The following is a 12,420-nucleotide window of genomic DNA, read 5'->3' on the forward strand; positions in this document are numbered from 1 at the left end:
GACTTGACTGCAAGAAGACTAGTAATGACCAGACTCTTATTGGAGATGTTATCAAACACTGTATTTGCAAGGAAACATTGACGCTTGCGAAGCATACGAATTACATGGATCCCTCAGGCCAAAGGCGGGTGTAATTCTACAAAAGTGACAATCACTTGAATTGCCACACACAAAGTATGGTTTATCCAAATGATTGATCTCTGCAAATGGGAAATAACCAATGAAACAATGATCTTGATGAAGAAAGACTTTGTATTCAATCCACACTGGAGAGAGAAAATGAGACTTCTTCTGGGGATATATTATATTGTGCCCTTGGAGCGTACACAAACTGGCTTATGCATTGATGCATGTTTGAATTTTTCTTTAGCGTAATGCTCCATTTTTATGGAAATGCTACGCATTTTTGTAGATGCAATGTGAATGCAATGATTACTATATGCAAGGCGCCAGATAAAGGCAATAGTGTGATAGAGAAGCAAAATCATTGGGGTCCCTTCGGGGAGTATTCCATTGAATTTCATCTTTGACCTCGGGAGAGGTAAACACCAGGGAGAATCCCCTTAGTGTTAAGAATTCTGTGGGGGTGCCAATAAACATTGGACTTTGACTTGCGGGATACACTTCTGATTGTTGACTTGAAGAAAATTTTGACTTCTCACCATGTGCCATAGCTCGAAGAATTTTTAGCTTGAGGAGATTCCCTCAATTCACCATGTTGGGGATGAGAAATATTGATGAGGAACCCTTGTTGGGAGGATTGGGACAACTCGAGGAGAAATAAACTCCTATGCTTGAAAAATGGAACAAAATCTCAGGAAAAATAAACTCCTATGCTTGGGGAGGAATAAAGTCTCAGGAGAAATAAACTCCTATGCTTGGGGGAGAGTAACTTGCTGGGGAATCATTATGATACTTCTTCATTATGTGATGGTCACATTACAAGTGAATGATGATTCCCAAAAGATTGTGCCCCAGGTTGACTGGATTTTGAGAGAGATTCCTCGATTGGATTGCCCCAGATTAAGTGGATTGGAGAGATCACACTTCGACTTGATTGCCCCTGATTGGTTGAATTTGAGAGGTTAAACCTCGAATTAATTGCCCCAGATAGGCTGAACTCACGAGAGAGATTCCTCGTCGTGATTGCCCCTGATTATATTCATCTTATCAGACTCCTTAAGTTTACTTCCCTTAAGATCCCACAAATCATGGAAGTAACTTTTCCATACTCAGAAGAGTATTCAAAACTTTTAGGGTAATCAAACAAATAGAGTATCCACTGCTCCTGCTCAACGGAGTATTCAACCAACTTGCTTTGATCTCTGAAGTGATAGCTTTTTACTTTACGGAATTCTCAAGTCTCTTTTACTTTGACATGATCAAACTCTTTATGGATTCTCATCATGGAAACTTCCTTGATGTTTAAGCAAATGTTTTGTATGCAAAAGAATGTTAATTCTAAGAATGACAATTCTAATACAAAGCCTATGATAGTCTTGAAGTTTAAAACTTTTTATGAAATGAGGTTACAACCTCTTGTGAATGGAATGCAAAGCGGGCATACAATACCAACATACATGTGTTACGCTTCATTGAGAGTCAGTAAACACTATCTCATTGGAGTGCGTTTTCGAAATAAACCCTACTTCAATTAGGTCTTTTAAGGGTTGTAACTTGGCCGGGTTCATGGTTTTCAGAAACAAAGGATTTTTAGGCTCAAAATTATTTAGTGCCCACCCCCTTCGTGATGTTCTCCACTCCTAAGTTCAATTAACTCAACATGAGTGCTCATCCCTCACAAGGAATTTTAAGATGGTTGAGGAATCAATGAGGTTTTTTCGGACATGGCAGTCGCTCACCTTTTATTCTTTTGATTCATTATCACACGACTTTGTTCTCGCTTTATTTCATCATCATTTTTTCTTTTTATTGCTATATTCTTTTCTTTCATCATTTTTCTTTTCATTCATTTTTTTTGCTTGTCTTTTTTTTTTGAACAAGTCGTGCGACCTCACATTGTCTTTGATTCATTGGAAGTGATCACGACTGCCTCATTCCATGATTAATGAAGGATTACCATTGTGGCATCATCATCTTTTGTCCTCTTGGTAGGTGAAGGATAACCATCACGATTTTTGATTTTCCTCAACCTTTGGAAGGATAACCATTGTTGTATCCTTGAATGTATATCATTTGGGGAGTTTTGAACACTCGATCAAGTTAAATGAACACTACCCTGCCCCAGGGTTAAAAAAAAAAAGGGTTTTTTCTGATCAGAAAAGAAACACCTACTTCAAGGCTCAAAGGGGTTGACGAGGGTCTATCTCCCTTATATCTCCGGTGTTTGGGGATTTGAAACAATGCCTGTACATCATCAGTAGGGTTTTATTCAAAAACACACAATTAGGGATTTTGCATTTTTTTTCTTTCATCATTCTCCCTCCGCTCGTTGCCTAAGCAAGATATAAGTAAAGTTGGTATCGCAATGCCAAAAACCTTTTTTTTTTTGAGTGAAAACGAATGGATTACTTCAAGAAGAATGTATTATGATTTTCATTCAAAAATTAACAAATTTTTACATGCTAGCAATGCTTAAACAAACAAAGAAAGATTACAAATGAAAATGCAGTAGAGAACCAAATGAATGCCCTTGTTGAGGAGACTTGACTCCGTATGGACTTATTGCTTCAGAAGATCCACTGAGTCAACGGAGAACTTCAATCTTGGCCCTCGGGTATGAAAGTGATAGCCTTGGAATCAATCAGGTCTTAAACCTTGTCTTTGAATGGCTGACAGTCTTCAATCGAATGACCAGGTGCCCCAGCATGGTAGTCGCAACTAACATTAGGGTCAAATCCCACATGATACGGGAAATGAACAGGCTTTGGTTGCTTGGGTTGCTTTGGTTCTACCAAGGAAAGATTGATCAAGTGAGAAAGCAGCTTATCACGAGTCATAGGAATGGGATCGTACACTCTTTTTGGCCTTCTATGCCTCTGTCTACCTTGTGGGTGACGATTGTGTTGATAATTCCACCTTTGTGGCACATACTGACCTGATTGATCCTTCGGGATAAGCTTCTGTTGAACAAACTGAGTGGGAGGCTGATTGAGAGTTGCAACACAAATTTGTGGGTCATCCTGAACAAGAGTTACTGCTACTGCTTCATGACAAGAGATATGATCAGGAGAATAATCAGGAGATTCCTCTTCATAATCAGAAACTGCATTGGTCTCTTCATTCATTTGCTTATGGAATTCAGAAGGAGTACCAAAAACTTGGACATTACCATTCCTAATACCATGCTCCATTCGTTCTCCGACGAGAACTAATTCTGCAAAATCAGAGGCTTTACATGCAGCCAAACATTGGTAGTACGGACTTTCCATCACATCCTTGAACATATCCATGAGCTCTTTCTCTAAGAGTGGAGGTTGAACTTTAGCAGCTAATTCTCTCCATCTTCGGGCATATTCTCTGAACGATTCGTCAGTTTTCTGAGTCAAAGCTTGGAGTTGCATTCTGGTCGGAGCCATGTTACTGTTGTGCTTGTAACGCTTGACAAAGGCTTCTGCTAGTTCTTTCCAAGTTCGGACATCGGTTCTTTCGAGTTGGTTATACCACTCAAGAGATGTACCACTGAGGCTATCTTGAAAGAAATGCATTAACAACTTGTCATTCTCAGCATAAGGAGCCATTTTGTTGCAAAATGCCTTGACATGAGCTATCGGACACGTGATACCCTTGTACTTCTCGAAGTTGGGAGCTTTGAACTTAGCAGGAATCTTAATACCAGGCACTAGGCACAAACCAACAGCGTCTAAATCAATAGAGCCACGACCTTCCATGGCTTTCAACCTTTCATCCAAGAGGTGGAACCTTTTGTCAAACTCGTCAATCGGGAACCTGAAGGCTTCAAGTTCAGAATTATTCTCATGATGCGAAGTCTCCTTAGCAGGAATTGGAATCTCAACAGTATTTCTAACATTCTGATTTACAAGACCTTCTCCTGGGTTGAGATTAACATCTACATTCGGCCTCGGAAGAACCTGTCGCAACTCTTCGTGTCTAAAAGCAAGGGCTTGAATGGCCTCCATACACTGATTCAGGTTAATCCCCATTTCTGTCCTCATCTGAGTTAAGTCCTCACGGAGTTGTTCCATCATTAATCTTCAAGCACGTAGCGGTGAGAAGTCACTTTGTTGTTGATGTCAAAATCTGAATACAAAGGGCCCCCATAAGCTTCTGATAGAACCATGAAATGCATGATAGTGTGAATGCATGTTTCATTTCTAAGGGATCCTAAAGTCTTTTCATCAACTTTTGTTTCTCTTTTATTCTCTTTTTTTTTTTGCATATAGTATCTTTTCTTTTTTTCTTTTCCATCTTTTCTGTTTTTCTACTTTTTTCATCTTTTTTTTTTTGGAAATAGACTTTAGAATCCCCCACAAATGAAGTGGATAAAGTAATGATGTTATGCAATGCAAAAGCATGGGATTAAGGTCCATATAATCCGAGTAACCACTATACAATCCTCTGAATAACTGATGTAGGTCAGATGTCATGAGATCAAAGGTCCGACACCCTTTTGAATACCAGGAGAACCAATAGTCACCAACAGAATAGAATAGTCACCAACGGTACCTGTCATGTATATCCCTCCCCACTCACAGGTAAATCTAGGTCAAGGTAGGTCAAAAGGTCTCCAGCGTTAACAACTCTCCTGAAACACCATCATTGTTGCAAATACATGCCAACAACGGTATCCCATTCGAGTCTCAGCTGGTCGTGGGTCTCATGATCGCAATCAATAGAACCTGACATTCTGTTGGCGTCATGACTATCCACTCTATCCTAGGTATCCTATGTGTTAACTCTGGCCTGGGTATTGGGCCTTTTACCTCATAAAACATCCCACCCAACCTGCAAAACAGAACAGAAAACCCCAAGGAACACAGAATATAATCCATATGCATGATGTGCAAACAGAAATAAACATGATATGCAAGCAGAAAAGTAAACATGCAAACATATATACAAGGTATACACATAAAAACAAATAAACACCCAGTAAATAAACAAACAAACGGATAGGCTAGGATCGACTCACTAAGGATGGACCAGCAACAGGTCTAGCAACATCCCCAGCAGAGTCGCCAGCTGTCGCTACCGCGAAAAATGGAATCAGAGTCGCCACCAATATATTTATCCCATAAGGGAAAGGAATATCAGGAAACCTAACTCGAATAAGAACAAGGTCTTTCGACCAGAGAACAGGGTACGGGAGTCGGTTACGCAAGGGGAAGGTGTTAGCACCCCTCACGCCCATCGTACTCGATGGTATCCACCTATGTTTGTTTCTATCTAAAGGGTGTATCTATGTCTAAACCTAAATGCGAATGAATGCAAAAGAAATACGGGGAAAAGAAGGAATTATTTACAAGTGTGTTCGCTTAGGCCCCGCGACCCAATGCCTACGTATCCTTTTCAGGAATCAGAACGACCGTAGTTCGGCTCCATAGTTTCCATTTGTTTTGTGTTTTTTAGTTGAACAGAGGTTAAGGTCACAATCCACGATGCTCGACCTTTGGAGACTTATACGCCTACTTTTGGAAAGGACTTAACATGTTCTTAAGCGCCTAACAAGGCAAAAGAATGAACTTGGGTTTGTGTTTTTTATGTAACTACATGATGAACAAAACCCAATACAAGGTTTCGCACCACTTCGTCACTTTGTTTTAATTCAAGCCTTTATTAAGTGTTTTAAATGTTTTTGGTTGAGTATTTTTTAAGGGATTTACTTTGCGATTCGAATCACATAAAATGTATAATGATCGAGAAGCAGATTAGGGAATGAATCCCACTCACTTCTATCCCATTATATAATGTTCAAGAAACAGATTAGGGAATGAATCCCACTCATTTCTATCCCATTAGTTAATGTTCGAGAAACAGATTAGGGAATGAATCCCACTCATTTCTCTCCCATTAAGTAGTGACCGAGAAACAGATTAGGGAATGAATCCCACTCATTTCTATGCCACTAAGTGATTGAGAAACAGATTAGGGAATGAATCCCACTCATTTCTCTATCACTTTCTTAATGTGATTCGTATCTTTATTTATTAGTGTTTTAATGTTGAAAAGAAAAAAAGAATGAACAAAAGGGAACTAACCTATTCTCTAATCTAAGTTATTCTAATCTAAGTCTAATTCTAAAGTTAGCGTGGGGACTAAATTCTAAAAGGAGCATTAAAATGGTATTAACAAAATGAGCCAAAATATAGTCAAAACAAGTAACAAAAATCACATGACAATTACACAAAAATGACATGGAAATAGTACAAAAGCAATTCAAGCATTAGTGCGAAATTAAACTAAAAAATACTACTATTTTTTATGGGTTTTTGCATGAAGGAGAATTGAAAGGATTAATGTCAAACTTAACCTAAAATCTACTATTTTTATGAGCTTTTTATTGTCAACAAGGGAAATCTAATTCAAGTCTAAATTGTATTAAAAAACCTAAATTCTAATAAGCCTAAACTAGTATTCTTTTATTGTTTATTTTGTCATTTTTATTACCTAAAAATCTAACAAAATTTTAATGGTTTTAACTATTGTTACCTAAAAATCTAATGAGAAAATCATGATTTTATCGTCTAAAAAAGTTGAACAAAACCTATGTCAAAAATCTAAATTTAACATGAAATAATGGGCTCAGGGAGGTGAATTGTTGAAATCAGTGTGTAACCCAAATAATGGCGCTAGGCCCAAACAGCAGTGGCCCAGGATAGTTTTTGTTCAGTTTCTTAATGGATACCAAAAATGGGGGTTGCGATGGGTTTCCATGGGGTGAGAACACTGAGTTTCGGTGGAGGCCCACGGGAAATCATGGTCCATTATGATTTATTCAGATTATTTTTATTCAAATTCTAATTAAAAGAAGAAGAAGATTGAATTAAAAAATAAATAATTAAGTAATAGAAAAGGATTAGGTCAATTTACATGTGACGATTCAGCTTGCGAAGAACAAAGTTATTCTTCCTTCTCACGAACTCGCGACGGCGCCGGTAACCTCTCCGATCCTCCTCTCAAATTGCTCGTCTCTCGCTCTCACCCGTGCGACGGCGCCGGAGAACTCTTCTCCGATTCAACATCCGGCCATCTCAATCAAAAGAACTCTCTCCTCAAACATCTCTTCTGATTCACCTACCGGAGTTCGTCCGATGCGACTTCGATGTGCCGGAACCGAACGGAAAACCGAGTATCTTCAACGGATGCAAGGTAATATTAAGCGTCCAATACTTCTTCCTTACCTTCTCTTCCGTTTTCCTCCTTCTTCTCTGAATTGCATTTTCTTGTTTTATAGCGGCGACCTTTATGAGTGTGAACACGTTGTGGTGTGGTTGTTGAAGATGTAGAGCGTTTCTGGTTTTTGTGGTGATTTCAACGTGATGTTGTTGTTGCTGTTTGTGGATGACGGTCTGATGCGTGCGGTGTTGTTGTTGCAGGTGAATCTGTGATTTATTGATTGAAGAATTGAGTTGCTTAAAGATTGTGAGTCGCTCCTCTGCAGAATGGAAGATGAAGATCGATGATGAGGTTTTTTGGAGATGGATGCAGTTGTGTGAAGGGTTGAATATGTGAAGATGAAAGTTGGTTGGAGAATGAGCGATGAAGATGGTGAGATGATGAAGATTCAGAGAAAACGAGTGATAAAAGATTGAAGATTAGGGTGATGGATCCATGGAGATGAAGAGAGAATGGAGATGGTGATAGAAGCTGAATGATGATGAGTGAAGTGTGAATCTGAAAGTGAAGGATTCCAGGGGAATGGTTGAAGGATATGATGGAGTAGAGTGTGTGAAATGGTGGAGGGTGAAGAAGAATGAAGAGGAGGTCCTGATTTATAGGAAGTAGAGGTTAGTTCAACCTCTGATTTTTCTGTTGAAATTCTGTTTTCTGTTATCTGAACTTGTTGGTGTGATGCTGTTAGCAATCAGTTATAGGCTGTTAGGAAATGTTAACTGACTCTGTTAGGTTTTGAAACTGTTAAAGTTAGTTAGAAGTGGGTTAGGGGTTGTTAGAAGTTAGTTAGGGAAGTTATGATTCTGTTATGTAGGTTTTTTCAGTTATACTTGTTGGTTGTGTTTAGAGATTGATTAATAGGCTATGCTGGTTGGTTCTATGCAGGGCTGTTAGTTTCTTTATGCTTATGTAACTGTTAGCAGGGATTTAATTGGTTTATTGCAGGTATAAGGTTTATTAGAATGCAGGGACTGGTTTCTCTTATATGTAACAGTTAAGTTTTGTTGAAGGTATGGCATAGCTAGAATTGGAACTGAATTGAATATGTGAATGGAGGATGCAAATTGGTATGGTGGATAAAGCTGGTTCTCATTTGGTTCAGGTGCAATTTGGGTTTGAATAGCCAGTGATTTTCTGATGTGAGTTTTCTTTGGGTTCTAATTACTGAACTGGGTTAGAATTATTAGAGGATCTATTAGTTAAAAAAAAGGGAGGCTGAATTGTTAGTTGGAACTTGATGAAACTCTGTTTTTTCTTCTCTTTTGAACTGTCAGCCATGAGCTTTTGCTTTTCATATTGTCCTGTTTCCGAACTGAGTTTCTCACTTGTTTATTGGCGGATAGTGCTTGATGTAGGTATGATTTGAGTTGTATTTGAATGCTAAGCTGAACCGTGGTTTTTCTTTTGTATTGATGCTGCAGGTTTGGGTGTTTCCTGTGCGAGATTTTGCGGATCAATTCCGAAATTGGTGTGTAGCTGCAATTCAATTTTGAATGGGGTGGCTGGATTGGTGTAACATGAAGGCTGGAAAAGATATGAACAAAGCTCGGAGAATAATATGGAAACGTGAAGATTTAGGGATAGACTTAGGACGAGCTTATGATTTTTTTTGTGGTTGTAATGATTGATGATGTTGAATGGAACTCGAAATGGTATATTATACTTTTGTAACTTGAAGACATGTTTCCAATATGCAAAGCATTTCTTCTCTTTTTCCATTTGCACTTGAACGATGACTTGTTATTTAAATCTCAAGAACTTGCACCTCAATGCTTAAAAACTCCGGTTCACTTCAATCATCTTTGAATTTAGAATGACTTCAAATCTCGATGAACAAATTCCAATCACCTTGCATATTAAGTTTGGTTCATCTAACAACTCTTCACTTTAAAATTTCAATGACATCTTGAATCCTTGACTGTAACAACTCTTCACAATCCGAGTTAATTTACCATTGAAGTAACAAATATTTGATGAGACTTAGGGATTGTATTGATTCACAAGTGTAATGCCTTGAGGATTTCTGGAAGAAGTTAAGAATTGAAGCGCATAAGAACATATCGACACGAAATCCGACGAATCTCAGTCGAATTAACGATTGCAGACGCCACATATAAAACCCATATTCCTCTTGCCCTTGGTGAATCTTCATAGAGGAAAACCTTGTAGCTTTAGGAGAGAAGAAGAAAAAAACACAATGAATGCCATAGCTTCCAAGATCCTTGATCCAATGCAAAGTTATTGATTAATGATGCATGATGTCATATGTTGATGTCCTAATGGAGAGATGCATATGAAATGAGAAGTCCAAGCCAGTTAGGAATAAATATGTGGGCAAATTTTGGGGTGCAACAGCTGCCCCTATTTAATCGTCTTAAACCTGAAGGTGAGATTGGCGCTAGCCTTTCGAACATTCGAGGTAGAAGAAGATTAAATACCCAAGTACCAGAAAATTTGCGCTCCAGGTGACGGATGTTTGTATTATTTCTTTTTTTCTTTTTGGATGCCTCCACTTAACAAGCTTCAGCAAGTAACTGTAATATTCCCGTAGGATTTCCTCGAAGGAAGGAAAAGCCTTGTAATGCCTATAATAGGCAGGTGCAAAAGATTAGTTTGCCAGAACACTTTTTGGGGAGTATACGACAAACGTCCACAACTCGAAGGTTAGGACACTCACGACTAAAAGTCGGAAACTCAGAACTCACAACTCAAAGATTGAAAGACTCACGACTCGAGGTCGGAAACCCCAAAACTCACAACTCAACGGTTGGAATCTCAGAACTCTCAAATCAACGGTTGGACAACAAAGGACTCACAACTCGACGGTTGGAATCTTCACGACAAAAAGTCGGAAACTCACGACTCGAGGTCGGAAAACAAAGGACTCACAACTCGATGGCTGGAATCTTCATGACGAAAAGTCAGAAACTCACGACTCGAGGTCGGAAAACAAAGGACTCACAACTCGATGGCTGGAATCTTCATGACGAAAAGTCAGAAACTCACGACTCGAGGTCGGAAAACAAGGGACTCACAACTCGATGGTTGGAATCTCATTAGATCTGAAGGGGTATGCCGATAACCACCGGACTTGAACGGGGAGGACTAAACAATATTAGACCTGACCGAAGGATGCCCATAACCACGGGACTTGAAAGGGATGCCAATAATCATTGGACTTGACTGCAAGAAGACTAGTAATGACCAGACTCTTATTGGAGATGTTATCAAACACTGTATTTGCAAGGAAACATTGACGCTTGCGAAGCATACGAATTACATGGATCCCTCAGGCCAAAGGCGGGTGTAATTCTACAAAAGTGACAATCACTTGAATTGCCACACACAAAGTATGGTTTATCCAAATGATTGATCTCTGCAAATGGGAAATAACCAATGAAACAATGATCTTGATGAAGAAAGACTTTGTATTCAATCCACACTGGAGAGAGAAAATGAGACTTCTTCTGGGGATATATTATATTGTGCCCTTGGAGCGTACACAAACTGGCTTATGCATTGATGCATGTTTGAATTTTTCTTTAGCGTAATGCTCCATTTTTATGGAAATGCTACGCATTTTTGTAGATGCAATGTGAATGCAATGATTACTATATGCAAGGCGCCAGATAAAGGCAATAGTGTGATAGAGAAGCAAAATCATTGGGGTCCCTTCGGGGAGTATTCCATTGAATTTCATCTTTGACCTCGGGAGAGGTAAACACCAGGGAGAATCCCCTTAGTGTTAAGAATTCTGTGGGGGAGCCAATAAACATTGGACTTTGTATTTCTGGCTTCTGGGACGCGTGTGGGAACACGTTTGGGCAAACGGGACGCGTCCCGGGACGCGTCTGGGCAGCAGATGGCACTTTTCACTTCCAAACGCGTGTTGGGATGCGTTTTGGCAGCAAATTGCATTTTTCTTCTTCCACACGCGTCTGGGAACGCGTTTTGCCAGTTTATTCACTTTTCTTCAATTTTTCACTTTTCCGCCTCGATTTCTCTCATTTCATTTACCTGAGCCTACAAACACTATAACACACAACCAAAGCATAAAATGACAAATAACAAAATAAAACACTAAATAAAATAACTTAAAGATAACTAAAAACAACGGTAAAAATACGTGTGAAAACCACTGATCATTAGGTGTTGCTTGGTTTTAGAATAAGCACAAATTAGCCTTGAGTCTATGTCAATAAGATGTTATCCATGTGTTGAACTTAGACCAGGATGTTACCATAACTATTAGGATGTATAATGTTATCCTAAACTGAGTATTGAACCCTTGGTCGTATTTTTAGGAGTTTAGACGAACTATAGGAATCCTGGCTTTTCCTTGAGTTGAGAACTTCGCAGTAGCGAACTTTGGCTCGCTGTAGCGAATGGTTCGCTATAGCGAACTAATAGCGAATAAGTCTGGGAGTTGAGTTGATTTGTTCGCTGGAGCTCGATACCGTTCGCTGTAGCGAATCGGGGCTTCGCTGGCAGTTTGCTGTAGCGAACTAGTCTGATGCAGAATTAGTATTTCTCCCATATGAGTGCAGTTTCGTTCCGTATCGGAATCGAAGGCCTCTTATGACTTGTATGGCATTCTGATATGTGTTTTAATTGTATAAGACCATGATATGATCACTATCTAAATTATATGCATGTATGCTTGAGAAATGCAATTGTGTGGATTATATTGTGGCATGATTATTATTGTTCTCGTTCGTTCCGGTTGAACGTTCGTAGACTCTTGCTTGTGTGGCCTGGTTGTGTTTGCATATGCTTGAATCGGAGTAGGCCTAGGCTATTAGGGGGTAAATCACAAGAACACTTGATACCGTTGCAATGTGCATGTGGAGGTCTTTCAGGGCGTTTCTCCACTAGCCGTTAACACATTGGCGTTCTCGGTATGTTCTACACACCTGAGCTACCATTGCGATGTGCATGTGGAGGTCTTATAGGGCATTTCTCCACTAGCCGTTAACGCATCTGCGTGCTTGGTATGGTGGAGAGGTAATGCCATGTAGGCAACATTACCTTCGATTCACCTCTAGTGATGCCACATAGGCAAGGTCACTAGGCTTTCGCCCGGTGGGCTCGTATTGTCAAGATGGC

The sequence above is a fragment of the Vicia villosa genome, linkage group LG7 (genome assembly GCF_029867415.1).
Source record: "Vicia villosa cultivar HV-30 ecotype Madison, WI linkage group LG7, Vvil1.0, whole genome shotgun sequence".
Taxonomy (NCBI): Eukaryota; Viridiplantae; Streptophyta; class Magnoliopsida; order Fabales; family Fabaceae; genus Vicia; species Vicia villosa.